The sequence below is a fragment of the Leptidea sinapis genome, chromosome Z (assembly GCF_905404315.1).
Source record: "Leptidea sinapis chromosome Z, ilLepSina1.1, whole genome shotgun sequence".
NCBI lineage: Eukaryota > Metazoa > Arthropoda > Insecta > Lepidoptera > Pieridae > Leptidea > Leptidea sinapis.
Genome location: NC_066312.1, coordinates 9,458,588 through 9,486,256, shown reverse-complemented (window position 1 = coordinate 9,486,256; position 27,669 = coordinate 9,458,588). Strand labels below are relative to the sequence as shown.

General features: G+C 32.9%; 1 long non-coding RNA gene across 3 annotated transcripts in view; it reads left to right on the top strand.

Moving 5' to 3' along the window:
• The window catches only part of LOC126978377 (uncharacterized), a 42,318-nt gene that overhangs the window by 2,832 nt on the left and 11,817 nt on the right, over positions 1-27,669 (top strand). For all 3 annotated transcript variants that reach the window (XR_007732619.1, XR_007732617.1, XR_007732618.1), the window contains exons 2-5: positions 2,430-2,489; positions 9,819-9,883; positions 10,066-10,139; positions 10,436-10,505. This is a non-coding gene — a long non-coding RNA (uncharacterized LOC126978377). The remainder of the gene's footprint in view (positions 1-2,429; positions 2,490-9,818; positions 9,884-10,065; positions 10,140-10,435; positions 10,506-27,669) is intronic.

Below are 27,669 nucleotides of genomic sequence, written 5' to 3'. Positions count from 1 at the left end.
ACTAGAGCAAAAAACTGGGAAATGTTTAGTGATTCTATATAAATGAATAAAATTGAGATTTTTGCGCAAGAGTTGTCCCTTTTTAACAGTATTTGGATGCTCGCGATCTATGAAGCTATTCCTTATAACTGTACAATTATACAAATTTGAAACCGAAGCTATAGCGACCATACTTGACTTTACTTGAGTCACCGTTTGTAGAGGGTTTTTGAATTTATACTTCTTTTGGCGCGTCAGAGAAAAAATATCAGAGTGAATTTTTACGATGCGCGCGCACACCGTCACGCAAATTCTACTCCCTGACGTTAGCTGGTAACTACCATTTGTATCATACTTCAGCTAGCAAGCCTCTTGTAACCAAGTGTAAAAAAAATAATTTTATGATATTTAATTACATGTTATTTAACTAAATTGTGCGGACTAATAATATTTTCATTCTATTTAATACCTTCTTTTATACAATAATGTTTTTTATACACACGTAACATAGCACGAGAAATACAAATTTTTGGCGATTTTTGTTTTATTACGTCAAAAAAGAATAACCTCTTGCATACGTAAATAAGTACACACAAAGTATTTTCTTTAATTAACGCGAGAGTTACATATTTAAGTAAAATACTTTTAAAGGGTTAAAACGCATGTAATTGTAACTGTGTTTTTACATTAGATTTTTGAGTAAAAGTTACATTTTTATTTTTATTCTAGTAAACCCGTTAAAAATATAATAATTTTAATTCGAGTTTTAATCCTTTAAAAGTGTTTTATTCAAAAGTACACACAAACTCTTTTTTATATGTATTGTTAAATGGTCAAGATGGTCACGGGATGCGATGAAGAAGTAATGAAGCAATGTGCCATTGCTGGCCTTTAAGGCTTTGCTATAAGCTTGAAGGTTCTTAAGGCTTATCGGTCCGGGAAAACTACAGCCAGCAGCAAAAAGATTCTCGCAAAACGAGCTGTTGCAGAATTCCAGACGACAACATGATACGGATGGATTGAAATTTGCCTAATAGTGGTGGAATTCGGCTACTAGTAAGCGTACTTCTTAAGCAACACATATGAGCCCTCCTCGTGGATTACTTGATCTAAAAACTTTTCCCAATAAGAGCAACTTTTGTGATATTTGACGAGTTAAAACAAAAGTATAAATTTTTTCAGAGATAACTTCTTTAGCGGCGTTGAGCACTTTTCTTGTGATGGGTATAAAATGTTAAACTCGCTTCAGGACACGTGGCCTGATCGAAAATTCGTAAGACAGGCGTGGAAATTATGGATGATAGATTTATAATTCCGATTTATTATTTTTCGGCTATTTCAAAATAATGATCATACGGTCATTGGACCAGTGTGTTGGCGGTATTTTTAGACAATAAGGTAGGAGACGATCAGAACGTCCATCTGATGGTAATTGATACGCCCTTCTCACTACTGGGCAGTGCCGCTCAGCATTCTCGAAAAACCAGGAATTTCCTAGCTACGGCGCCCTTCAGACCAAAAAAGAATAAGGCTTACACTTTAGGCGCCGTTGTGGTACCCATAATCTAGCTATCATCCTGTACAAAGGAGCCTCCCACTGATAAATGCCCTTAGTCGCCTCTTACGACACCCTTGGGCCTGGGACTTCCCCCATTGAAAATATATTCTACTATTGAGTTATAGAACGACTTCTAGATGACACCGAATTGTCTTATACAATGTCATTCCATCCTACGTTTATTAATAGTAACATATCGTTATGCTAGATTTTATAGAGAAACGATGAAGCTGCGAATGCATTAGAGCGTCACGCTTGCGACTTTAAAAAAAACGCGACGTTCCGTTACAACAACTAGAGCGGTACCTGCTGCACGCAATTAAAACTTCAGCTAATGTGACTGTTGACGCGTCAAAATGTACTGATATTCATTTTACATCCCTGTTATATGCATCTTCAGGTTAGTAGGTATTGTATCATTATTCCCTGTATGTATGTATTTTTCATTTTGAGCTCATTACCCGAGCTGTCGGCTTTTCAGTAACGTAACATATCTAAATTTGAATGACAATGAATATGCACTAACACTATTTAAAATTTCTAAAATGATACAACATTTTCAACGAATTCCGCTTGTGACTTTGCACAAAAAACAGATTTCGTTTCGCAGGTATAAAGTCAACGGCAGTTGTGCCCTAAACTCAGCAAAAAATGTTTTTGTATTTAGTTCCCGCCATGCATTCCCTTTGTGTATGCCAGTGATACAGTGTGAATACTCAATTCGTATGGCTGTGATTCTAGTGAAACAATATTAAATGAAGCTAAATTTTTTCCCTTACAATTCATTGGTATTGATTTTATCATTCAGGTAGTTCTCGACTTTTTAAACATTATAGTTCAATGTGTTACATTTTATTACAAATTGTAAATTTACGATTACTTTTGTTCTCAGGTGGCGATAATGTTAGATGACTGCGGCATTTTGGAATATCGCACAAGTACCAACATAAAGGTAATATGAGCAAGTTTTTACATTAAATTTCGTGTTAAATATATCAAGTATTGGTTAAAAAACGTCACTTAAGTGTTAAATTGTAACCGGCTTGTCGTTTATAACCAGCATCTCGTTGGTAACGCATAAATTCTTTTCTTTCATAATTTATCTGTTTTATGGAAGGAATCGAGAGGAGATGCAAGGTCCTTGATTGTAAATGTCCTGTAAGTCCCCGTATCCCATAAGGATTTATAAGTATAATTTTAATTAACAGGACGTCTTCATGAAAACCGTTCCCTACTGTTCAAAAACTGCAAATAAAAAAGATAGTTAATTCCGTAGTCGCTGTTTATAATCTTTGGGATTCTGCCAACATTGTTACAGGCAACACGAATCTCTTAGTAACACTAATTACGCTGCGTTTATTTGAGAAGCACTTAGAATATTCGATTAGCAATTTACTTATATTTTGGAATCATTTCAACAATTGCTAATTTAATTAATTAATTCTATATGTTTATCAGCAAACGACAAAACGTAAACACATACATGAACGTTATATGTTTATTTTGTTCTATTATCATTGATTGTTTTACTGGACCATGAGGCTGGCGAGATGTGATTCACGCAGCACAGTAAATGACCTTATTAATGGCTGCCCTCAGCGTAATGTCGCCCGGTATTGAGGTCCTGCTACAAGCGACCTACGGCGAGCTGACTTGACTTTTGAGTATAATATCTTACCATTGTGCGGAATGATTTTGTTGTGATAAACGCGAATTGTTACCTACTAATAAGGCTTAATATTGAGTAGCATTTCTATTTTAATTCCAGTTAGTGGCTTCTATCTGATGCACTCACAAACAGACAATATTTTTCGAACACCATTTCTCGCTCATTGTTTTGCGAAGATGTTAAGTTTTCGACCAATTACCCTACATACACCGATCCATAAATTACGGACGTGTAGTTAAAATTATTTTTAATGTTATTATTTACTACGTAAAAACAATAATTGTTATTGAAATATATTTTATATTGTAAGTATGATATAAATAAAATAAAAATAAAAACATGTTTGCAATTCACACGCTTAAAGATGATGAGACGAATGTAAAATTTTGGGAAGAGGATAATTTTAGGTTTTACTAATGGTCATAGTAATACAATGTTTGAAAATTATTAAACATTTTTTTCGTATATATTACATTTTTTTCAGACTCAATTTTTCGATACATGATACAAGAGACTTATGGTACGAGTAACTAAAGTATGAAATAAATACTTTGGTCTTAATATGGTCCATATATCTTTGGAATACTGCGTCAGTTACTGTTTTTGATCTCTAAATTGCATATGAAGTCCTGGTACATGTTGTTAGGATGACACATGATTTCAACCGCTATATAAAACATTACTATCACCGCTACCATATTTATGGTCTCCTCGTGTTTATGTATTAATGCGTCGAGTGCATGACGGCGCAATATATTAAGGCATTCTCGCGTCATACATAAGACAATCTCTTCTTCATCTATGATCGCCTGATACCAAAACACTGTATGATCCTTCCTATGTCATTCTCTCGCGGCTGAATCCTACAAATTTCCTGTTTGGGTCTCTATCATCTCGCTTTTTCGTTTCATCATTCGACAATCGATGAAAACAGGCCAGGTTTATTACTGTAGTGTGCGTTACACTGGCGATTTGTATATTGTAAAATATAGGTTAACAGTCAACCTCAATTTGATGATCAGCTATGATAATCACGCTACGCTTATGAGGCGTGCAATAGAAAAAAGAAAAGATTGACAGCATCTAGTACGTTGTGTAAGTGTATGTCATAATATTAATGTGTTAATAGTGTAGGTGAGATATTGTAACTATGACGTTGCCAAGTGCATTAGACGATAACGCTCAGTGTCAGAATGCGAAATGTGATAACATTGTTATGACGTTTTTCAAATAATAGTGAACCACCGCCCGCGGCTTCGCTTATGTAGCCGTGTTTCTCAGAGCGAATCTATAGGATGCACGCGCACACCGACACGCAAATTCGACACCCTGACGTTAGCTGGTCAACTCTACCATTTGTATCATACTTCAGCTACCTCGTGTAACTCATATGTCTACCGAATTTTAATTTATATACAAGTTTTAAAAGAATAATAATTCTCCAAATCTCTCCAATTGTATAAAAATAATTTAATGAAATTTAATTAAATTATGCAATACTATTTTAATAATAAATTCATTGGTTATATTTAATACCTTCTTTATTACAAATATTGTTTTTTCTACAAATGTAAAATAGCACGAGTAATAAATTTTCTTAAGGATTTTTGTTCTATTACGCTAAAGAATAACTACTTGCGTGCATACGTAAGTCGTAAGTTATCGTCTATAAGAAAAGTGTTCTTAATTTATTTCTTTAAAGCGGTCTGTCTTTGTTCTAACTAAATCGGTCTTGTAATAACAGAGTGTAGCAGGAACAAACAGATAAATAGTAAAAAATATTAAATTTTGTATTTTGGACCAATTTCCATGATAAGTACCTATGATATAACAACTTAAATTTCTTACGAATAAGACCCAATTCGATATTTAAAATAACTTCTTGCGTGCGTATGTAAGTCGTTAGTTATTTACGGCCGTTTTCAATAACGTATCTCTAGTTCCGGATACATTGCTGTCACCGTTTAATGACAGTATCTTATCTATCCATAGTTATGTCCAATATAGTTTATAGTCCAATGCATTATGTCGATAGGTTATTGAAATATAAGTAAGCGTTAAAGGATAGATTTGTCTACATCTAGTAAGTTAAACTAAGGATAGATAGGTTATTGAAAACAGCCGCTGGTCGTCTAAAACAAAAGTAATCTAAATTTAATTATTTATAGCTGTCTTGCAAATAAACGCGCCAAACGTTATACGCCCGAATCGTCCGAATAAACCAATCATAAGCAAAATGTTTATTTGTAAACTTTTTGCATATTCATGGTTTATACTCAGGTATAACTTTATACCAAGTTCAATGGTAATGCTGGTAAAGTACAATGTTAATTTTATTCAATTACAAAATACGCTACATTAAAACAATGATTGATGCGATATTAAATTGATTGATATTACGTCATCAACATTGGTAAATGACGTATTGCTTGGTTGGTCGCTATTTTTGAAAATGTATTTTCGTTTTGGGAGATACTAAATATATCATCCAACACCGTGTTAGTAGCTTGTCACAGATGAATGGCTCAACGACGCGCGACGGTCGGATCCGATATTTAAAAACGACGAATAAACGAAAAACGAGTTTTTTTTTATGGAATAGGAGGACAAACGAGTGTACGGATTGTTAAGTGATCACCGCCGCCCACATTATCTTCCAACACCAGAGGAATCACAAGAGCGTTGCCGGCCTTTAAGGAAGGTGTTGGGGGGGGGGGGGGGGGGGGGGAATCACGCCGGTATTCTGTGCGAGTGTGGTAAGTAATCCGGACGAGTCTGGCCCGATTGTGCTGACGTCAAAAGACGGTAGCGTGACTCTCCCACTTTTAATAAGTTCCAGTTCCGACCACAGAGGTCTAAGAAATTACTAGAAGTGAATTAAATTAAATTAGTACGCCTATTTGTGCTGTGAAGCAGTAATGTGTAAACAAGTGAAATTACTGGGCAATTGAGACTTAACATCTTATGTCTTAAGGTGATGAGGGCAATTGTAGTGCAACTCAGAATTTTTAGGTTTTTCAAGAATCCTGAGCGGCATTGCATTGTAATGGGCAGGGCGTATCAATTACTATCAGCTGAATGTCCTGCTCGTCTCGTCCATTATTTTCATTTCATAAAAAAGTGACATAGCCATGGTAAAAAAGTTTCTGATGATTTTTCAAGTAAAATATATGGCGTTCCCTTTGTCACTTTAAATTATAAATATATCCGTAATGACGTTCTCTGACACAGTGCGTATTTAGGTGACAAGTGCCTCGCAAGGAATTAATTAATTAAATTACCCATAGATAATTTAAACATCTAGCTATAGAGCCTCTTGCTGCTAGACAACCGATGAAAACATGCCAGGTTTATTACTGTAGTGTGCGCTACACTCGCGATTTGTGTGTCACTTTATGTTTGTGTGCGTACATTACTCAAAATATATGGTAACAGTCAACCTCAATTTGATCATCAGCTATGATAATCAGATCATCTATGGGCTTTTCCGCTAAAAGCAGAAAAAAATATTAGAAACTCGGAAAACAATAATAATTATTGCTATACAGTATTTTAGCAAACGATATATTTTGTGATTCTTTATCGCAGGGGCAGAGTACAGAATTGAAGGTCATGTCACATGTCGATCTCTCTATATTTACAAGTTCAATGAATATTTAGATAAATACTTTATTATAATTATATTATTACTACAATTTATTAACAAGTATAAAAGTACCATTTAAATTTTAAATATAAATAAACTGGTCGTAGGTAATTTCGGCGTCGAATAGTTGTAAACGTGTACGGATTGTGTTCCTTTCATTAGTAGATCACTTTTCTTGGGGTGGGCATAAAATGTTAAACTCGCGTCAAGACACGTGGCCTGATCAAAAATTTGTAAGACAGTTGTTCAATCATTCATTCGACCAGTAGTTGTGTTATTGTGATTGCGAAGCCGAAACATCGCGGGGTCGAGGGATCGAATCTCAGCCGTGAAATATACTTTCAGTTTAATTATTTGGTTTTTAAGCTTTGTCATAACTCTTAAGCAAAGGATCTCCCTAAGGCTCCCTAAGTTATACTTGTATATCCTTTGTCTCATTGTTTATTATGTAATTGTAATGTTAATTAAATCTACCTCACAATCAGCGATCAATACTGCATGGAGAGATGGCGAAATAATCGATGCCTAATTATGTTTCTCAAAGAGCTAAGAGACGTCGGGAAGAAATATATATTTTTTATATATAAATTATATGTAAAGTATATTCTTTAACATGATTAACAACATATTAAGTAGGTGGTCACCATTATTTATGTACTAGGTATATATTTAGCAAATATGTTAAAAACACGGGTACGATCGAATTGTCATCTTAATAACGAATACGATACGAAAAACGCAAGCAGGTCCGTATTTACTTAGTATTTTTTTAAGTGAAATTTCTTAAGCGACGTTGAGACTTTTCTTGGGATGGGTATAAAATATTAAACTCGCGTCAGGACACGTCACCTGATCGAAATTTCGTAAGACAGTCGTTGATTATAATGTATTATTTAACTCAATTGCTTAAACAGTAGCTATCATTTTTTTTAAATCCTCTAAGAAGCCTAATTAATCTAATTAAAATGTTATTAAACTGCCCATTGAAAAAATCAAGCAATATGGAGGACCCTGAGTATAATTAAGCATTGGATGCAGCGTTACTTATTACATTTTTTTTTATGAATATAAGGGACGAGACGAGCAGGACGTTCAGCTGGTGGTAATTGATGTGCCCTGTCCATTACAATGCAGTGCCGCTCATGATTCTTGTAAAACCAGAAAAATTCTGAGCGGCACTACAACTGCGCTCGTCACCTTGAGACATAATATGTTAAGTCTCATTTGCCCAGTAATTTCATTAGCTACGGTACCTTTCAGTTCGAAACACAGTAATGCTTACATATTACTGCTTCATGGCAGAAATAGGCGCCGTTGTGGTACCCATAATCTAGCCGGCATCCTCCGCAAAGGAGCCTGGTAAAAATATACACTCCAATAAAACAATCCGAAATCCTGATTGCATTTTGAATGAAAACGAATACTTAATATGAAAGATATTGTACAAGCTACAAAACAATAAAAACTAAAAGACTCCGATACTAATACGGGCGCCCCGTAATCCAATGAGATGGATTGATGCAAACAGCGACCGTTTGAATGGTATTGTTTGTAAGTGTGCAAAAAACAAGTGCCGATGAACTCACAGCAAATGCACCGGGCTTGTTACCTTTACCCGAGGTCAGGGCGTTTTATTGTGTCGCGGTTAGCATGTCTGACTGGATTTAAAAGTTCAGCTGACGTCCCCTCATATTACTTCGCAGCTTACATTAAGCAAATTGGCGTTTCGTCCATTCCATTTAAAAAAAAACTATATAGAGGCTTAAATTGCGGATTTATCTGATTAACTTATCAGAGGGCATGTTATAAATAATTACATTAATGTAATTGATGACCGTACCATTTGTGAATTATTTTGTATAACAGGCGATCATCTAGAAAAATATTTTCATATTTTTTACCCTGTCTCGTAACAAGAAGAATATTAAAACGCCGTTGGACATTCCTTAAGTAAACGCAAATAATTCTATACGTGGAAGTTCTATAAGTTGATCATTAAAATTTTATTGTAAGCTTTTCCATAAAAGTTATATCTTCTGATAATTATTGAAATCAATAGTAATTAAAAGTGACTTATCGATGGCTTTTTATAAATTCATTCGAGCAACGGAGACATGTTCGGACTGCGCAAGCGTCACTCAATCGATTCTTTAATACGGCAAGCTTTTTCAATATAGGCGTACTAATAATACTTCCATCTTATATCTTATTGAGAGGTTATTGTAAAGAAGTTGACTTTAAAAGTTAATGTTTATTGTGGAGATACTCGTATTTATTATTGTTTACAAGTTGACGTTGAAGGGAAACTTGCTTTCAATTTTCTTTATTGAATATTAAAATTATACTTTGCGCATTATGTTGGTCAACATTATAGTGGTGAAGGCAATCACTTATACTAATTATAAGTTCAGGTGTTAAAAAATGTTTATACATCTGTATATCATGATGCCATAATGGTTTTTCATTTATTAATATAAAGTTACTAATTTATTGCAATATAAAATGAACCTAGCAAGTCTATTATGTATATTGCTAAACGTAACGTCAACGTTTGTACGATGCGAATCTTTTGCCATCGTATCGTATTTCGCATTTTATTTGGTGCAAGTAATTTGTAATGATAGTTAAAGCCGACCTTACTCATTCATGAAACAACTTAATTAAAGTGTTAATATTAATGAATGGAATGATATGTTGCGTTTGAATGAATGCAATAGTTCATTCACGGTACTTTGCGATCAACCAGACGCATTGTAGGATTCATTGATATTTAAAAAACAGTTATCGAATAAGTTGAGACGTTGAGTTTCTTGTATGTTACTCTCACGGGCTCTATTTTTCCGATCATGTGGTAGGTTCAGTAATTTAAAAGAAATATTTATAAATATTAAGTTTGACTTTTTAGTAGAAGCGAAAATGTATCGGAGTTTTGCTAAAAATGCCTTATCGTATTTTCCTTTTTCCAGATACTCTATTATGGAAATGTTGATGGAGGAACCAACTGAGAGAGAGCCCTGAAGTTGGAAGTCTGGTAAGTCTTATTTCCCGATTATATTTTTTAAATTTAAATATATATTTTTAAGGCGTTGCACCGGCAATCTTTACTTATCTCATTTCAATTGCGATTGTTATTTGTGTCTTGAGCTGTGCGATTAAAATTTTAAAATATATTTCAATAAGCAATGTGCTTAACTCTATTTTCCTTTGTTGCAGATCTTAATCCACACGAACTGACTGAAGAATTAATATCAAAAACTTTCCTGTGCGCGCAAACGAAATATGAACAGGTAATTAATTATTATAATCTAATAAATATACTTTAATTTATTCCATATTTTTTAAAATATTCTTTGCGCATCTCGAAAGCATCTCGCGAATTATGATAAATATTTTATGTTATCATCATTGTCACACAGTTTTTTAACTGTTATTTTCAATCTTATTATTACAATTTTAAAATATTAATCTCCTTGGGTAAATAGGCAAGATTTACTTTACAAGTTCACCGCCCGCGAATGCTATTTCCTTTAACACGACATCATTTTCGGAACATACAGTATACCTTGGCAATAAATTTTGACAGCTAGCGTCCGGGTCCTCAAGCGTCCTCGATGAAACATCTCTACGAGCCACATTGATTACTCATACGAAAGGTAGGTCTTATACTATTAAGAGCTCCGAATTCCAACGTGGTCATCACTGCCCAAGTAATATAATATAAAAGTTATCTTGTGATAATTATTTGTGCCGTAGTGTAATCTTGTAGTGGCTTTTTTAATTTATTTTGAATTAATTGCTCGCATAATGTGCTTTAGCGATTTTTGTTTACCTTCAATGTTTTTGTGTTTTAACAAAACTGTTGTGATTTCTCGTCAAATCAGCTTAACTGTACTTGGTGGGAGTTATTACCGCATTATCTGCGACCAAAAAATTAATTCAATTACTTACTATTAACTTAACTTGAAACATTGACTTGTTTTCGTTTGTTTCGTCTTTTATAGAAAACTATTATGAGGTGTCTTAAAGGATTTGTAGTACAAAATGGATTATTTGTGAATCATACATTCACATTTTTTATATAATTATTCCCTGACCGCGGGGCAAACGATTGTCTGTCGATGGGCTCATTGTCACCCTACGTATTTAGGCAGTGATGGCATCGCCCAAAATACTCGGATACAAATCCATTATCAACTAAAAACCTCGACTAAGGCTACTCTTTTCAGCTGATGGTGATTGATACGCCCTTCCCATTACAATGCAGTGCCGCTCAGGATTGTTGAAAAGCCCAAAAATTCTTTACTACAATTGCGCTCGTCACCTTGAGACATAAGATGTTAAGTCTCATTTGCCCAGTAATTTCAATAGCTACGGCGACCTTCAGACCGAAACACAGACTCAATAGCCTTTTAGCTAACCGACGATCTACTATGCTAAATCAAGATTATAGAAAATTAAAAGGAGTTAGTGGAGATAAACTCACACTCGCAGATGAATGTGGTGATGTGAACGCAGAGTTACGTGTGAGTGTAAATGCGTGTCAGCGGCAACCGGACCGACAAACACTCCCACGTTCATAAACATGAGTGTCCGTTCGAAGGATAACGCGATATCGTGACAAATTTAATATAAGATAAAAATGTAGGACTTGTGGTTAAAATACAAAAGTTATTAGTCGCAGAGATTTCTATAGATATTATAAAATATAACTAGCTGACCCAACAGACGTTGTTCTGTAGATAATAAAAAAAACACTGTTTTATAGGAATTTCCCAATAATATATCAAAACATCAAGAATTATTTCGTAAAAAATTCTTCCTGTTGTTATAATGAAATTGTTTCACAGCGGAACTGTCAAACCGTGCGACACTAAATTCTCTCATAGAAAATATGTCCATACAAAACAAATATTGAAAATAAAAATAATTATGGATCCCAAATCGAAATAAAAACTTTCCTATCTCCCAAGTTGGACCAAACTGCACTCCATGAAGTAATTCCTATTAAAATCCGTTCATTAGTTTAGGATTCCATCGCGGACAAACAACGTGTCTCGTATTTATATATATTAAGAAGATATAGGCGCCTTAGCTAGTGAAATTACTGGGCAAATGAGACTTGACATCTTATGTCTCTAGGTGACGAGCGCATTTGTAGTGCCGCTCTGAATTTTTGGGTTTTTAAGAATCCTGAGCGGCACTGCATTGTAATGGGCAGGGCGTATCAATTACCATCAATTGAACGCCCTGTTCGTCTCATCCCTTATTTTCATAAAATAAAATAAAATAAATAAATAGGAACAATCCCACTATAAATTGTTGAAGTAGAAACTTAGTCACGCTCGCCTATGTAACGCTCGTTCTAATAAATGAGTTGGAGTCGGTTAAGGATTTTACATGAATGAGGATGATAAAATTCTATTTCCACGAAATTTAATAAAAAAAAAGAAGAAACCGGTTGAATACCTTGCGCCCGTTCTTCTCAGGGTTTTGCCTTGCTTTTTCGAATGTGCTTAGTTTCTGACGTTCCATTTGTGATTTTATATCCTATTTTGACCAAAATATTTGGAATGGAATTTGAATTTGATGCATTTGCCGCATAAAATATCAACATACACACTGTATGTGCCGTGGCCAATAAACCTACTTTTAAAATTAATACGCCTTTTGATATTATATGCATAATATGTAATATTTTTAGAGTACTAAATATATAATGATCAGTAAGAGCATAATTTACCAGAGTAATTTATATACTATTATATTTATAAACATAGTGTTATTAATATTGAATTATCGGAGCTTAAAAATGTCGTTAATATAACGACAAACGTGTAGCCAACCCAAATGTTAAGTTAAACCTTGTAATAATAATAAAATCGTGAAAACATATCGCGATGTTCTCTCTTACGATAAACAAAAGGTTCATACAAATATAAATTATCAAATAGTTACCTACCTATTGTAGAAGGACTACAATCCCAAGGGGATAGGTAAAATATGATACATTTTTATTTTTTCTCGTATTATATTATAATAAACTAAGTAAAATTAATAAAACAATACGTGTGTCACGCTAACCCTGAGATTGTCCACTGCCTGTGCAGTCGTCATCCGGTTATATCTGGTTGTCGCCGCGAACGCAACAAGCAGCCAGTGGACTCACACATGTCCTGGATATATTGAATGATAGATTGTATGAAGCTTTGTCACTGTACCGTTTAATTTACTCACGTGATATTGCTATATATTACATATACGCTATAGATTATACAATTTTAAAACGGGCATTAATAATAATTTAAATATACAACGGTAGGAAGTGCATATATGTGCATATATAAATAAAAATAAATATATATTAAGGCTTGTTGATTTTTGCTTAAACATTAATTATTTCTTCGATTATGTTAGGTCACATTAACTTCGATTAAATAACTATAATCGACTCTAGGACTCTACTATAAACCTATTTTTAGCACTAGATTGATGTATTAAACCTTAATTAAGCCTTAATTTCTGATTAAAATTTTGTAATCGAAGCGAAATTTCATTAATCTGAACTTTCCGACACAATATTAGTTTCCGCTTTCACTATAATCGAAACATGTGAACACCGTATGAGGATCTACCTCATAACGCGTCTATAACATCGGCAATACTACCCCAAGGTGGATCCTCCATAGACTAACAATACTTTACTAGCGCCTATAGAATTACTAGCGTATAGACTAACAAAGCTTGCGAGAAAGAAGAATATATTTAACTATATAACCGTATATGTAATTGTAACCGATTTCGATTGACAAGTCGTAAGCTTATTAGCAGTCAGCTACCCTTGATATCTATTAACTCCTCAGTAATTTTCTCCAGCGCCACATAGTTGACGTTTCCCGCGTAAAATTGACATGCTTTTCTTTAGTTAAATTTTTGACAATTTAACAGTTTGACAGCTTTTTGACATTTCAAAATATCTATTTTCAGAAACAAAACCTCGGTGCAAAGATTAAATTATCCAACGTTCGATAGACTTAAAAAACACGATTTAACTAAAGTAACAAGTAAGAGAATGTGTGCGGCGGTGATCACTTAACACCAGGTGACCCGTACGCTCCTTTGTCCTCCTATTCCATAAAAAAAAACAATGCTATAGTATACATATCTATCTAAATTCCATAAACAGTTTTGGCATATTGAATCTAAATTGAGACACCGTTTGTTTGTAAGCAAATAAACAAATTGAACGAATACAATGATATTATGTCAGTACTATGAGAGTGTCATTATAATATTAAAGCAATTAAGACATGCAGGCACAGTAAATATGTATAATGCGATTACCTGATTCAAGTATTTGTAAAACATGCTAACAGCGTCGTCCAACACAACATTGTTCAAACATTCACCCCACTTCACTTTGTTCTAATGTAATTAAATTGTTTGTTTTAGATAGATTTACATTGATGTTTCGTTAAGTGTTTAAATATTTTTGTGATCGATATATCTAAACAAATATTTTGCAAAGATATGTGATGACTTATTTTGGTCTTGAAGCTTATACAGGGAGGCCGAGAAGTTGACGTCCAAAGCTAAAATTTGAAAGCCTCATGGTGATGAGTATCCGAATCACCCCTATGTATGTTCTACGATTTTGCATAGTTTAGGAGATAATCATTTTTTTCCCCTTTTTTCACCTAATTGTGTTTTAGGACTTTTTCTGAACACTTTTACTTAACAAAATTTATTAGGCGTTACTTTGCGGAAATCCATAATTATACAAATGATTTAAGTTTTCTTTAGTGTTAAAATTGTCTCGCCAAAACAAATATTGGCGGAATTAACACTAAAGAAAACTAAAATCATTTATAACTCTTAGTTAATTTTATTGTTGATAATTATTAACTACAGTTGCAATAGCCACATAAGAAACTATGAATAGTTTAGACAATGCGGAACTAGTTTAGAATTGAGTCGTAAGTTAACTGCTCCAGCTGAATTCATGAAAATGTTCAAGGTATCAAAAAATAAATAAAATGGGCCTATGGCTTTTAAGTATTTTTAAAAACTTCCCAGAACATTGGCCAATAAAATGAGCCAAATTCAAATTTTAGCTTTGCATGTCAACTCCTCGGCCACCCAGTAATTACTTGTCATGTCAACGGACACTACAGTTAGAAGATGTGTTTCGTAAAAACGATCTTTTCCTTTTTATGAATATATAATAAAAAAATGTATTTCGTAGTTGTATTAACGTTGCCTTGATGATGCTTTCACGTGTGTCGTGTGGCCATAAACACATACTATTTTTTAATATCTCAAATGGTAAGAAAATCCCAACCGCGCCGGCTTATTTTTTTCCAAACTCTTCCACAGTCATGGTCATATTTTAACCATTACAGAAAACTTAACCATATTGTACATATAAAACCTCTTCATGAATCATTCTCTTATTTATGAAAATTGCATAAAAATTTATTGATTCGTTTTTGATTTACCGTGAACCGACAGACAGACGAGGCTGGGAGTTTTGTTTTATAATAAGTAGAGACGTGTTCACATACTTATCAAATTTTGAGAATAACTGCATTTTATGCCTTACGAAATATTAATTATACAGCAATAATTATTATATGACACCATTTTAAAGCTCATATTAGCCGCTATTGACAAAAAAAATTACAAGTGCTTACAATTTGCAACTTAAAAACCAAAACAACTTAAAACTTAAAAAAAAATTAACAGTAAAATCGGTTGACAGTATTATCAACTGATTTATTGTATTGGTACTTACTTGGTTGAATTACTCGCATAGACGATTGTGTACCTTTCTTAATTGAACCTTATGTTAAGTGGTAAGGTATAATATGTAATAATAGATCTTTATCATGTTGATGCGGACAACTTTAATTATAAATTTTGAATGTCTTTCTTATTTCTACGTATCGATAGATAGATATATTTCTCCAGAATATATAATATAGCGCCTGCCTCCTAGTATCGATAGAAATTCTTTATTGACTACGGTCTTACAAACTACCCTGGCTTCTTATCTTTATTTACCATGGCCTTATTTACTGACCTGGCTACTTTTCTTTATTTGCCACAGTCTTACAAACTGCCCTGGCTTCTTATCTTTATTTACCACGGTCTTACATACTGACCTGGCTACTTACCTTTATTTACCACGGACTTACATACTGCCCTGGCTTCTTATCTTTATTTAACACGGTCTTCCATACTGCTCTGGCTTTTTATCTTTATTTACCACGGACTTACAAACTATTCTGGATTCTTATCTTTATTTACCACGGTCTTACATACTGCCTATGTATCAATCAATAATAATAAATTACTAAATTTTGTCTCAGTTGCGTTATTTTCCGAGCTACTGTAGCATAAAAAATTTGAAAGTCTTTCTCATAGCTCGTATATAAGTTGTTAAAGACCAGAATCCCTGTCGTTTGGAGTTATTAACATACTCGTAATAATATGTACAGTTATGATTTTGCAAGGCCTAGGTTTTATTTTTTGTACTGTTTTCATGTGATTATTTCCTTTTATCTTAATTCTTGTGTAAAGTTTAAGATATTTTTAGTTTACCGTTTCAATTTTACTATTCCTTTCATGCACCTGTTATTGTAAACCAGTTTTGACCTTGTTTTGTAAAGTTTAAGTTTTGTTTTCTTTGTTACTTGATGACATTTATAATTTTAGCTTCATGTGAGAATTTAAAGTGTTTCTGTGAATTATTTGGTAGCAGTGCTCATTAATTAACACTGTTATTATTAATGCTATTTCTTTTATCTCTCTTTCACTTTACACATACTACGTGTTATTTCTAGTATAATTTTTTTATATATTTTTATATTCCATTGTATTTTAATTGGTATAACATATTTATTTTTACTATACATCAATTTAATCCAGTTTAAGTACAAGAGTGTTATAACATACTAGGTATTTAACGACATACAGTTAAAGTTCTTAGATTGCTAGAATATTTTTTGTAAGTACAAATAAAATTTTAGTTAGTTAGCTTACAATGAAGACTGAAATTATATTATAATAAAAAGTTTGACTTAAACGGAGGTGTACATATCATTTTAAATAGAGCAAAGGGAATCGTAGAATAAATATATCATTTTCCCGCACGCCTATTGTATCGATCATCATATTTGCTAATTGAAGAATACGATAAAGACAATAAATTCATTGCAATAATAGGTACTAGATAAGTATGGCTGCCAGGTGGTTCAAAAATATACGTCGAATATAAAATTTAATATTAAACTTCCACGGTATTTATTATCTTACCGTATCAGATCTAAATGAGTATAACAAAGAAAAGATGAACATATTTTGCTATCCACGCGTTGTAGATTGTAAAGGTCATACCTCATTAGAGCCACCTGGCGTATAATCGCCTCGTTGTTCGCCTCCATTCGTTGTCAACAGGTGCTTGCCGCAATGCGTTAACCTTTTGCATTGCCAATGCGCAGCCAAAGCAAAAAAGCCTTGCGATCGCCTCATCCCGGTGACGATGTGCAGATTATAGAGACTGAATATCCATACAATATTAATAAACGGATATTAACCACACGAGGTGACCCGGTGCGGTATTGGTACTGGGTTTAGATAATGAGGTTGTTACCTTTAAAATGCGTGTGATTTACGATAGGTTTAACAAACATAGGTCAATGGAGTATATATACCCTTGGGTAGATTTTTATTTATCCCCAGTAGTAAATTAATAATTATATTAATTACTAGCTAGATACCGGAGACTTCATCCGAGTACAAAACATGAATGCGCAAGTAGTTCTTATAAAATCGTTCTTTCTTAAAACTTTAATACCTTTACTTAAATGAAGATTACGGCCTAGTATCTAAGAAATAAAACTGAGAAAACTTAATTGAAATCTATCTGCCAAGTTTTCCTAGAAGCGTGAAATGAAAACCTCTATAATTTTATTTATATACATTGATCAAATATTAAATTTCATTTGAAGGTGTAAGATGTTTGATATTTTCTGACGATAATTTCTATATTCCTTTGTGTTGTCGTGAGAGAAATATTTTTGTCAGTCAGACAACATATTGATTTTATACGGGTTCCTATTTTCCTTACAGAGCGGCGAAATCGTGAGCCTTAAATATTGAAACAATTTTTTTTCTTTTCAATGCGAATCAGTTGTGTGTGGGCAATCCTTTATTTATTTTCATAAAACATTATTGAAATGGGCATTTTTGCCGCCTTAATGCTACGTTTAGTTCAATCGAGAAAATGTCGAATAAAATTTACAACATTGACGGTAATTATGAAAATAACGAGTCATTAAAAAAGTCCTATCAGAATGTTGAAAAATTTGTTTTAATTTGTAATATTGGTATAATTGCAAATAACATTAATTATTTTTATTATTACAAACGGTATGGTTATATAATAACCGATTTTTGTTCTTTAAGGATATTGAAACAAGCAGAATAGTTTCGTTAGATTCATTTTATAGACTTACTCTCTTATTCATAATGGTCCGCTAACTTAAAACAGCCGCTAAGGAGTGTTTTTTCTCATTCTGACTTAGGTCAATAGAAGAAGACAGAGTGAGAATTAGCAATGCTTGAAGTTAGCAGACTATTACGAATACGGGGGTTAAAAAATACACGGCTTTGTATAATTTATATAGTTCTCGCTTGTAGATATTATTTTCGTGTTACAAAAATAACACCTTTTATAGATGACTGTTCTAGTTACATGTCACATGAAATTTTTGTACAGCTGTTGAAGTATGTTCGCAATACAAAGATTTAATGTACATGATCAGTTCTCCTTAAATGTAGAACATTAATGATTCGAATCTTAAAATAGATAGAAGGATAGATAGACACTTTATTGCATACCATACAGACTTAAAAATTAAAATTTATATAATAAAAAAAGATCTTATGCTAATTACAGTCATAGGTACTAAATAATACGTATTTTGATGATATCGAAAAATAGTATGTCATTCTTCTCTAAATCCGGAGGCACAATAGTGCCTCAAGCCAAGTACACGTTCAACAACATATGTAATACTCAACGTGTAGGCGTGAGGCTATAGTGCTTCTATTCTCGAGTCAGATGTGAACATAACCTCACCATATTTTTAACTCGATTTATTTTATTATTACTTTCATAACAACACTTTACACTCACTTCAAATAGATTCTTTGTCAACCCTAAAGGATTTGATACCTTTATTTTTTCTAATGGACAACCGCGCATTCAGTCTTCCACACACAATAGGACTTAACGTATACGAGTACATATTATAAATACAAAACAATATTTGTCTATATCTACTCTTGAAGTTTAACTTCTATCCGTTGTTCACCTTTATCCTTAGTGTAGACCCGCAATTATATTGAATTATAGTGTTTCGGTCTGAAGGGCGCCGTAGCTAGTGAAATTACTGGGCAAATGAGACTTAACATCTTGTCTCAAGGTGACGAGCGCATTTGTAGTGCCGCTCAGAATTTTTAGGTTTTTCAAGAATCCTGAGTGGCACTTCAACTGAACGGCCTGCTCGTCTCGTCCCTTATTTTCATAAAAAAGAAAGTTACATCGTAATTTTTAGGTATCACTCAGTATATTAAATAAGCACCAAGACGCTTCTTCTCTGGTGAGGTTAGTTGCGGAGAACTCCTCTCATCCTCGTCTGACCTAGGCAGCTCTATCAGCATCGTTGCTTATTCAGTGAGAGGCCAAGAATCTAACTGATAACTACATCCGATTGCGAAGTTCTAGGTCGAGGTTTGTGTGTATCTCGAGACGCGCCTATTTCATAGGTCATTCACCTGATTCAAACACACATGCGTTCTAGTATCAATGAAACTGGAACAGCCACAAAAGTAAATAGTATGAGACAAATCGAAAAATATGTCGTTGTCTCAGTCATAAAGTAAATGTCACTAAGCCCTTTTATTAAACAAATATTTGGCACACTCACATAAATTATCTAGCCACAAATTAGCCATATACGACTAGCTGTACCGTGGGTCCGAGATAACTATATATTTCCATCATGACTCAAAAATAATCTTTTATATTCACAAACTTAACAATTGTACCAACTAACAAGATTCGGATCCCGGGCCCCCTAGCCTATAGAATCTAACAGACAATCTATACCTATGTGATATATATATATATATACTTTTATACTTTATTTCATCTTTTTGTCGTTAATTGTAGTAATAATAACATTGGAAAACGGTTTTGCAGTGATATTAAAATGGGTGGACCTCTGACCCCGAAACTAGTTTAAACTGTATCTTCGGGGTCAGTGGAAAACAGACGAGATATATAAATAGATCGGGAATACGGGCCTACGCTTTAACAGCTTAGGTCTTAAAGCCTTCAATTTAATATAGATACAAACGCTCTCGACTGTTTTCTTCCTTTTTAACACGATATCATTTGTCCTGACCACGTTAGCGCGACAGAAATATAACTACAGAAAACCTTATAGTGAAAAGACTGAATTTAGATAGTTGTGTCAAATATTATTATGTTATGGTATTTAAGTGTACATAAAAACTAATAAGTTATTAGTTTCTTTATTATAAGTAATAATATAAAAAAATGCCTGGGGAAGTCCGAGACTATACACGACAGAGGGTTAAGTTCTGCTTTATCTTGGATCAGTAAAATTTGTGTGATTGTCAGTCAACAAGTGTCAGTTCTCGGCGTTAAATTATAAAAAATCCTCTTAACTGAGGGACCTACTCTTGAAAAAATGTTAAATGTAAATTTTATATGTTAACTAGCTGACCCAGCAAACGTTGTATTGCCGATATTAAAATCGAGATACAAAAGTAACTGTTGATCGTAGATGGGTGAAAATTTGAAGCTGTATGTATTTTTAATGCTGACGCATAATCAAACAAATTTAAAAAAATATGTCAAAAATATAAAAAAAAAATTCGTGTGGACCACCCTTAACATTTAGGGGGATGAAAAATAGATGTTGTCCGATTCTAAGACCTACCCTATATGCACTCAAAATTTCATGAGAAGCGGTCAAGCCGTTTCGGATGAGTTTAATGTTTAACATCATGACTCGAGAATTTTATATATTAGATATTAACTTATTGTTAGCAAATTTCTCTTTCAAATTCAATTGTTATTATCTGAGATACATAGAATTAATTACATGGAATTAGCTTACGCTTAAGATGCTTAATTTTAAAGCCTCCATCCATTAAAGATCAAAAAATTATAAGAGAGCTTATAAGATTATATTTTTCTAATTAGTGGAAATAATCTAATATTTTTAATGTACTCGTAACATCAACGCGTTAAACGAATTATACTAACAGTGAAGCTTATTAAGCAACGTTCGATAACAAATACTCTATACTTTTGTGTTTATTATTTTTTTTTATTAAAATAAGGGACGAGACGAGGAGGACATTCAGCTGATGGTAATTGATACGCCCTGCCCATTACAATGCAGTGCCGCTCAGGATTCTTGAAAAACCCCCTGAAAAACTACTCATAAACTAGCCGGCATCCTGTGCAAAGGAGCCTTTCACTGGTTCCTTACAAATATTGCTTAATTGATCTTGTGATGCAATTTATAAATACAGTGCATTTTAATTTGACGTAAATGCGATCAAATACGAAATTTTTTAACTATAAAACTTCTAGCATAAGAAATGATATTAAATAGCGTCACTAAGTGGAATCGACGTTTTGGCTATCACGGTTTTCATATATCAATGTATTAAATTTTTTATGACGAGTGGCAACTGTAAATTCATCGAAAGTAGAGTTGCCATGGAAATTAAACATCCCACGCCAGCACATTGTATGAATTGTCACATAATATAATGAAATGTCATTGGCTGAATGTTTGTATTACGAATGTATGTATTGTATGTAAGAAGCCGCATCTAATGGTATAATTATTATTCCGATCGGTTCAGTAGTTTTCGCAGTAAGCAAATAACGGCCCTCCATTTATTAGTACAGATAGACAGAAGATTATTTTCTGCTTTTAGAAACTTGTAACTATATCTATTCCATTTATATATATGTAAAGAAGTGTAACTTTAAATTTATATGCATAAGTTTATCTACGTGGACTTCAAAACATCTGAATTTAACATAACTTTTTTAAGTTATACTTTTAAGTTCTTTTCGCTTTTAACTTTTACAACGGCAGAAAGCAATTATGTGTTATTGATAATAGGAGAAAATGAATGACGTAGAGATGTTGTAATATTTCTGATGAATGACAAATGTCTGACTTTATATCCTGTAAATAAAACTCAAGGCTTACTTCAATGTAAAAATATATTTCATGAAATATTCACTTTTAAGGAAAACGCGATGAAACGCACCGACAAAAGTTCAATATTTCTATTTCGTTGAGAAATAAAAGATCTTCTCAAATCTCAATACAAGTTTAGTTTTAGGTGTTAGATAATAATATATTTATATTATTAGATATTTATTTTTATGAGATAAATATGATTGTTTTTATTTGTACTGGCTAACAATATGCGAGTGTATGGAAGAACATACCTTTATTAAAATTAAAATACTGTGTATCGGGTTCGGGGAAAACCAGTATGTTTCCGTAAATATTTTATTATACGTCGCGGCATTCAGTAATATACTTCTTATGTACTAATAAAATTAAACACTAGAATCGCTTGTATTGCCCAGACTTATTGATCTTGATCGCTCAGTGAGTCAATGAATAACGCGTGGCCCTTTACCATAAATACTGAAACAAAGAAAAAAAAATTCTATTGCAAATAACATTTATAATCTACATATATATAATAAATATAAAAAGCTTATTCGAAGTGGTCTCCATTGGCTGCAATACAGTCCTTAAAACGTTGAGGCCAGTTATCATTAGAAGCACGCACTCTTTCTATTAGAAATTTCTTCGCTAGCAATTGTACGGATTGTTTTAGGGACTCCAAATTATCATGGCGTTTAGAGCAAGCCGTACTCTCTAAACCTGACCATAAATCATAATCCATCAGATTAAGATCGGGACTAGACGACGGCCAGTCTTCAGCTCTGATGAAGTCTGCGTAGACCGAGCTTTATGATCTGAGTCTTGCTGGAAGGTCCATTCTTGGTCTATGTCTTCTTAGTTTTAGAAGTTTACATTAGTAACATTTCACTTTGTTCTTAATAGTTCTGTAGTTAGTGTTGTTCTGTGTCTCTATAATAGTATTGCCAGAAAAATAAATACTTGTTTTACTCATCCCAGATTCTTTCATTGATTTTTCATCATCATAATAATGATAATAATCAGCTTCAGCATCAGCTATAATACTGAAATACTAAATCGTAGTTTATTTATTAATTATTATACCCTAGTGACGCTTGTTTTGCGCACCGTAACACAGCGACCATGTGACGTCATCGACGTCATGTCCAGAGATTATAATTCCGTCTTTGAAACAAGGGCATATTCAATGTCTTTTACATGTTGCACTTGTTCCAGTGCTCTTCAATCGTGAATTTTTTTGCATCATTAATGAGGAAATCTCTTTGCCTTTCACCCGCCTATCAGACTGTAAGCGATTTAATTGTGCCACTTTTTTAAAGTATAGGAATTGCTTACAGCTTTAGATCTTAATATCTCAATATAGTTCTTAAGATCTAAAGCTTAACATCTCACGATATTATTTTCTGTTTATAAATTTTTAGCAAAATTTTTGTATTAAGGCATACACATACGGTCTTATAAACCTGGAATAAAGTTAAACCTGATAATAAACCAGAATATTCAAAATGTTCACAAACAGACCTTTTGCTTTTGATTGGTTTATTCGGATTTCGGACGTATTAGGTTTCTCCTGTTTGTTTGCAAGGCTGCCTCTGAATAGAGTTATCATTGTATTGACAGTGTTGTCAGCGATATTGTTAACATTTTGCATATTATTAGTGGTGTAGTTTCATGTAGGTATAACTTTATACCAAGTTTATTTGTAAGGCCGTAAGTCTTTGTAATTTATGTTTTTAAACAGTTGAAGTATTGGTATATCTGTCGATAGTATCATGTACTTACTTAAGGCTGATGTCAAGCTTTTGAAGTGCTTTTAAAACAACTGACAGATAATACGTGCGGTGAAATTACTCTACATTGATTCCTTTAACACACAATTCCTTTGTTTAATTGTATATTAAACTCAAATAACATATTATAAATAAAAGGGCAGGAAATAAAGTTTTTACTATCATAATTAATACACAAAAAGAATAGGTTTTTATTTGTAACATTATTTATGGCCAGACTAGAAAATATTTATAAACAAATAATAAAGGCATAAAAGGCATTTATTTTCTCAAAATTTATTCCTTTAGAATTCTTTTTGATGTCATTTCTTATACTACTAGATACTACTACCGCTTCGGAAACAAATGGCGCTCTGAGAGCGAAGAAGCGGCGCAAGAAACTCTCCCAGCATTCTTTTTTTTGCGCTCTTTTCAATAAAAATATACAATATTGCACAGTCATTTCTATCGCTATAAAATAATCACAATCTAGTCCCAGGCTGTTCGATCATTTAGATATTCAGCAGTGGAGTAATAGGATTTACGACAGAGCCATTTTTTTATAAAACATTTAAATTTATTTATAGATAATGCCTGAACAGTGGCTGGGACTTTATTGTAGAAGTGTATACAATAGTATTATTTAAATAGCTGAGCGTGGCTGACATTGACCATAGGACATAGGTACAAACGAATATATCTATATCTAAACATAAGATAGGTAATTATACGCCTAGATAATAAATAAATTGCGGCGAACTATTAGCCTCTATTTTCAGCAATGCACGCACATTGAAACAAAGTAACTGAAGTATCGCGGGTGTAAGACATACGTTGTCATGCACATATAATAAACCTGTACTGTCATGGATTGCCTAACAGAAAGAGGATGTATCTAGTCGTATAAATTATCTAACATCTATACTTAAACATTTAAAAGTCACAGAAAATATTTAAACTTCATACCAAAATAAACGCAAAAAACTCAGTACTTACATAAGTAAATATCTAATATGAAATATCTAATCACAAACGAATATATATACCATAAGATATCTATGTTATACTTTACACAAACTTCAAAAGAAGTAAATCATTTTGAATATAGATTTGAAGTCGGCACTTTCCTTGTAAAATGGATTTTAATTTATACTTTTAAAACGACTCCAAAAAAGGAGGAGGTTCTTAATTCGACTGTATTTTTTATGTTTGTTACCTCAGAACTTTCGACTGAGAGAATCGATTTTGATGATTATTTTTTTTAATTAAAGAATTGCTTCCCGTGTGGGCCCAAACCATGAATTAAATTTGCATTGAGTATGTGACCGATACACCGATTTCGATTATTCTTTTTTTCTTGGACAGGATCTACTTTCTAACGATTCCGAAAATAACAATATGTATAACTAGAATTACATTTATTAATTATATTGTTTAAAAAAACGCAATAATTTTTAAACTTTTTTTTCCATTTTTTCCAACATTTTTTCTATCTATTGTTATTGAATAGTTATTTTAAGGTCAGATGTTTTTTTGTTTTTTTTTTTCGTATAAGTAATGTGTATGAGAGCGATTCTCATCCAAACACGGCTATCAATTACATACAATACATTATTCGTACGAAGGCGTTGCGATGCCTTCCGTCTTCATTACCAGATCAGTTTATAAGTGAAATTTAATTAAAATATATATTTATACGTCTAATTGCCCTTGAAATTGAGGGTTCCGGCGGCCTAGATTATTTAATAATGTTTAAAATAACATCATGCTAAATTTATAGATATATAATTATATATACATATATAAAATTAGAGGAGTTTTCTCAATTAGATAATCTTAATCAAATCTGGAAGAAAATCTCTTTCAAATAAAAAACCAAATTATTAAAGTTTTAAACAAAAATTACACTAAATTGAGAACCTCCTCTTTTTTTGAAGTCGATTATCAAAGCAATTTGGATTGGGTCAGTCTACTAATATAGGGGCAGTATGTCTGAAACCATGAAGATTTCGCGATTGCTTTAAGCCGTGCGAAAGACAGTAGTAGTGAGATGTCTAGTACATCAAAATTCTCACTACCTTGTCTTTCATGCGGAGTGAGCACCAATCTGCATCGGGAAAGCCTTTGAAGATATGCCAGCTATATACGACTTTTTTGCGATAATCCGGTCTCGCGTTGCCTCTTTCTGCGACGTTCCGACAACAAAATACTCGTGGCTGTCTCTGACGACATCAGGATTCCAGTGTTTAAGCGCTGGATCTCTGTTCACATGGACAAGAACAAAAAATGACTGCACAAATATGTGCAATATATAGTTTTAGTTACTTTAATTTTATTTATTTTTACCCCTCTACAGTGTCTAAAATTTTTTGTAACTATGGATCTTATTATGCCGGAATTAAATGCCATTTTTATATGGCGGAAGTATCACTATTGTAACTCCTTTTACTTTGATAATGTTACATGGCCAAAGGAGGATCATTCATGACTCTTGCTAAACAATGCGAGTAATGTATTTTTTTTTTGAATATTCAAACATTTCTTACTCTAACTATAAGCATCTAAATTATAAGCATCTAATGTGAATGATTCTTTGTCACTTTTGTTATTGTATTTATATAATGTTATAATTAAAACTATGAAGTTAAGGCTTTTATCAATTGTCTTCGAAAGTAAATTGTAGATAATTATCATTATTATCGGTAGTATAAGTAAAATTAAAAATATGTTTATAATATAATATTAAACAATATACTGTCATAATTTATGTAGATTATAAGAATGGATCGCTATTTAAATTCTCAAATCTTATTTTTATTCTTTTATTTATATACACGCATATTGGTGCATACATATTCAAATTAAAAATATGTAATTATTTACCAGTTGTAGGCTCCTTTCCACAGGATGCCGGCTAGATTATGAGTATCACAACGCCGCTTATTTCTGTCATGAAGCAATTTGAAAGGGTGCCGTAGCTAGTGAAATTACTGGGCAAATGAGACTTAACACCTTTTGTCTTAAAGTGACAAGCGCAATTGTAGTGCCGCTCAGAATCTTTGGGTTTTTCAAGAATCCTGTAACGCACATTGTAACGGACAGGGCGATTCAATTACCATCAGTTACACACCTGCTCGTCTCATCCCTTATTGTCATAAAAAAATAAAGTTTAATATCAAAGAGGTAACATATATGGTCTGACTAAGTAGTAAATATAACCTTAATATATTTACATACATATACAATAGAACTATAACTAGCGATGTGTTTACATTATTTAAGATATTTATAATTATCGATATTATTATTATTGTTTATTTAAACAAAGTAAGTTCTCAATACAGTGTACACAGATTTTTCCATGTTCCTGTCTGCGAAATGACTCTTTGGCACTCAAAGAGTGTTCATTGATGTGTTGAAATAAATAGTTTTATTCCACACATTCCAGATTGGCAATAATATTCTTTATAGATCAACCCAATGAGCATCTTGCTGAGTATCAATAGTATGTTTCGTTTATAAAATATTCACAGAAATATTACATATGTTCTTTTTACGATTCGTTGAACATATCTAACGACTTGTTGCGTCTATTCAAACGGAAACACGACTTCTCCTACGAACATCGGCATTTTAAGTGTTTAATGAATAATTTACAGTTCTCAAGAAAGTCATACATACGACGAGAAACTGTATTTCATAAATATCTCGGTGAGCCAGTATATAAACCGGGCAATGTTTAAATT